Source organism: Carassius gibelio, chromosome A14 (genome assembly GCF_023724105.1).
Source record: "Carassius gibelio isolate Cgi1373 ecotype wild population from Czech Republic chromosome A14, carGib1.2-hapl.c, whole genome shotgun sequence".
Classification (NCBI taxonomy): Eukaryota; Metazoa; Chordata; class Actinopteri; order Cypriniformes; family Cyprinidae; genus Carassius; species Carassius gibelio.
The window spans coordinates 16,769,760-16,773,978 of NC_068384.1; positions in this window are offsets into that span (position 1 = coordinate 16,769,760).

The window sequence follows — 4,219 nt, forward strand, 5'->3', positions numbered from 1 at the left end:
ACAAAAAGATCTGACAGTTACAGCCATAACATGAGAGGCATCTTAACTTGCCCATAAATGTGTTTGCGTTGGAAAGAATAGCTTAATGCTATTGGAGCTCTGTCACTCTGGCTGCAGCACGATAAGATGAAGCGTTTAGCGTTTTAGCTGAGGTGTTTCATTTCTGACAGCTGAGCCACAATCAAAACCCCAGTGTGAGAGAGATGACTGACAGCTTTTAATGAACAGAGGCCGGGAAGAGTGTATGAGAGAGCCAGAAAGACACTGAGAGGGAAGGAGAAAGGATCAGAGGTCTCCATACTGAACATAGCCCTGTGACATCCAGCGATGCACACGGCAGCCACTCATGACATCATTACCATATTAACATGATGGACAAACAGAGAGGATGTCCCTGGTGATGAAGAACTAAAGGAAAGGCTGCCCAGGTGAACATGCCATAGCTCACTGGTTGTTCTTTCAGTATTTCAGAGTTTTCATTTAGGTTTCAAATGCATCTCATGTAAAACTTAGCATACACAGTAAGCTTATAAAGCTATACAATTAATGTTGAAAGCATATCTATAATGGTATGGGTTTGGAAGAATTTGGTAAGTTCACACACTAACGTTCAAAAGTTTCGGGTCATACAATTTTAAAGAAATTTTTACCCAAGGATGCATGAAATTGACCAAAAGTGACAGTAAAGATATTTGTAATGTTACAAAAGTTTCCTATTTCAAATCAATTAATTGAACGTTCTATTAATCAAAGAATCCTGAAAAAGAATCATTGTCTCCTCAAAAATATTGAGCAGCACAACAGTTATTGATCATCAGATCAGTACATTAGAATGATTCTGAAGGATAATGCAACACTGAAGACTGGAGTAATGATACTGAAAATTCAGCTTTGCATCTCAGGAATATATTCCATTTTAAAATACATTGAAATAGAAAACAGTTATTTTAAATTGTAATAATATTTTACAAAATTAATGTTTTTACTGTATTTTTTAATCAGATAAATGCAGCCACGTAAGCACTTACTTAGAAACAAAGTTTGAGCAAGTCTGAGCAGATTTCAATTTTATTTGTATAGCGCATTTATAACAAAAGTCCAAAGTGCTTTACAGGAGAGCAAGAATTTTACACATACACAGAAAACAGACCAGAGAACAATTTAAAACCACCCATTTAAAAATGTAACATCACAGAGGTCAGAAACTCTTGTGAAGTCGTGACATAACTTGGTATTTTTCTCAGGAAAAAAAAATATCTAAGAAGGAGATTCCATCAACAGTATTCATTTAATCTCATATCAATAAGAAAATAAAACTGAGAGATTTCAATTGCGAAGCATTTGTGTCGTGCAAAATAAGAATCACCACCACACATTAATAGTTAGAAATGAGGCCAAGAGGTTGGGGTTTGGGTAAGAATGAGATAAGATCATGCTGAAACATGTCTTTAAACACACAGTGGGATTTATTCACTAACAGCAGCATCTAATGGGTTTTGTAACGACGAGGCTTTATTCTGAAAGAAAACCTTTCAAAATAAATGAGATTAATACACACATCAACACCAAGAATAAGTTCTAAATATTAAATGTTAATAACTTCAAATCTCAGTTTAAAGATCAGCTTTGTTTGTAATGTAGTCAAGTCATTTATTTTATTCATTATTAGAGCACATTTAAACAACATTTGCATGCTTAAGTGTACACAAATTTATTTAAGATATATTTAGTTAAAAATACATGCAAAGGGATAGTTCAGTCAAAAAAAAAAAAAAAAAAAAAAACATACATATATATATATATATATATATATATAGAAAAATGTTTTGTCCATACAGTGAAAGTAAAAGTGAATCAGTAAATACCTGATTTGGATGGAAGGGATAAATAAATAAAATGTTAAATATATAATATACACACTAAACAAAATTCAACTTAAAATGTAAATTTAAGCTTACTGAAGTTGCAGCCTTAATTTGAAATAAAATCATTTCACCATAATTTATGTTCTGCTGATTTAAAAAAGTCAAGTTCAAATCAGTTACATTTATTTTATGAGCTACCGTTGAAAATAAATAATAACAATAAAAATAATTATTTTACATTTTTTTCCAATGAAAAACACAATGCATCAGATGATCTCTTCCTAAATGGCCGTTTTTGGCCAGAATAAGTTGCAGTATGCATGAAGCGTGTGCCGTAGTGAAGAACAGATCCTCTGTAATATAAAGTGTGTGACTGTATGTGTGCATGATTGTGAGTGTGCTACATGTTGGTAGGTGTGTGGGATGAGGATGGTACAACACAGCTGCAGGAATATCACGTTTCAGACATAATCAGAACAGATCGACTCCTGATTGCCTCAGTGTTGGACCAAACACATTTCATCCTCTGTTCACTCTCTTTCTCTCTCTCTCTAACACATGCACACAAACACAACAAAACATAATGCAACCATCTGCACAAACAATGCATTACAGCAAATAATTCAAACACAAAAATGGTGTCAAAAAAGTTTTCAGTTTTTCTCCAAATGCACTATTAGTTACTATTAAGTTAATTTCCTCACGGGAGTCTCACATCATCAGAACTGCAATGAGTTATAATTATCAGAATTAATAGTGAATATATATTATTAGGTCATTGCTCGGCTAGAATTACAATTTTTGTATTTTTTATTCCTTGCTGTTTTATGCTCTTTCAAACCTGTGTGTCAAACATCATTTACTATTTCATCCAAGCATTTACCCAAAATGTTACAGAGGATTAACAAACAGGAGATGGGATCATAATGGATCAAAAGATGATACAAGTCCAGACTTATCTTTAATACATCATCAAAAACATGTGAAAGCTCTCTTACTCAGTTTTATCAAATGGCTGAAGATTGTTTGCATGATACGCCGACACCAGAGTGGCTAAAGACCAGCACAATGAAACAAAACCATGGTGGTGCTCCTTTGGATTTCAGCAAACGCCCCCAGCTTCAGCTCTTTGGGGCCGGGCGTGCAGTTAAAACCCTGGGCCTCATCTATCAACCAAGCCATCACAAAACATGGGGGTTCCTCACATCCTGGGCGTTCATCCGGAGATCAGAATCTTCCCATTTCCCAAGTAACATATGAGGGTGCTACAAAAGACGATGGGTTTTTTGCGGATCTGCGCTACACTGATCATGGTAAAGCCTCCCGGGTGCTGAGATGTCTTTTAATTTGTTAGGGCCTAATGGTTGTGAGTGTGTGAAGTCAAATGTGTGGAAAAACAGCTTTACGGCTCGGTAGTTAATGGCTGATCAATCAGTCAACGTACAGAACAACTTCTCCTTAATTTCAAGTTAAAGGCCACAATCAGACATATACAGATGGCACATGTTTGAGCTACAGAATTAGATTTGTACGGTGGCCGAGAGAACTCAACACATGTTTTTTTTTTGTTTTTTTTTACAAATAAAAAAAACACATGCAAGCTAAGAAAACATCTTTATCAATTTGAATAAATACAAAACCTAAAAAACAAAAACAGAAATGCGCTGCATTTACAAAACAAACAAAACTTCTGCAAATATGCACAGACCACATCGGAAATGTACTGTGTAAGGGAAGTGTGTTTGTTTGTGTTGTGATAATTTGCAACACACGTGTTGTCAAATTGATGAAAATATTTTCTTAATTTGCAGGTGTTTTTTTTTTTTTTTTTTTTTTTGATAACACTTTATTTTAAGGTGTCTGTGCTACACGTTACATATACTTTACTATTATAATAACAATTAATTATCCATAATTACATGTGAGTAACGCTAAGCCAAACCCAAATTCTAACCATAACCATATAGTAAATACATGTAGTTAATTTATATTACTCAGTACTTATATGTGTATTTACAATGTAACAAAGACACCTTAAAGTAAAGTGCAGCCGTTTTTTCATTTTTGAAGTGTGAGCCCTCTCGGCCACCATTTGACCTCAAAAGTTGTGCTATTACTTACCAAGTGATTTTGTGTTATAATAAAACAGATTTAAACAAAATACCTCAGACTCACATTAAAGACGGGAGACAAGCCATATCTAGACACCAGAATATCACCAGAATATGTGATTAAGCATCTCTCCAATGCCACTTCAGAGACAAGCAACAAGCATCAGCTTAAATTTCAGAAAATATAAGTGCAGATGATTACAGGAAACCAGCATATGTGGGTGCTTCTTCCAGAGACTGAGA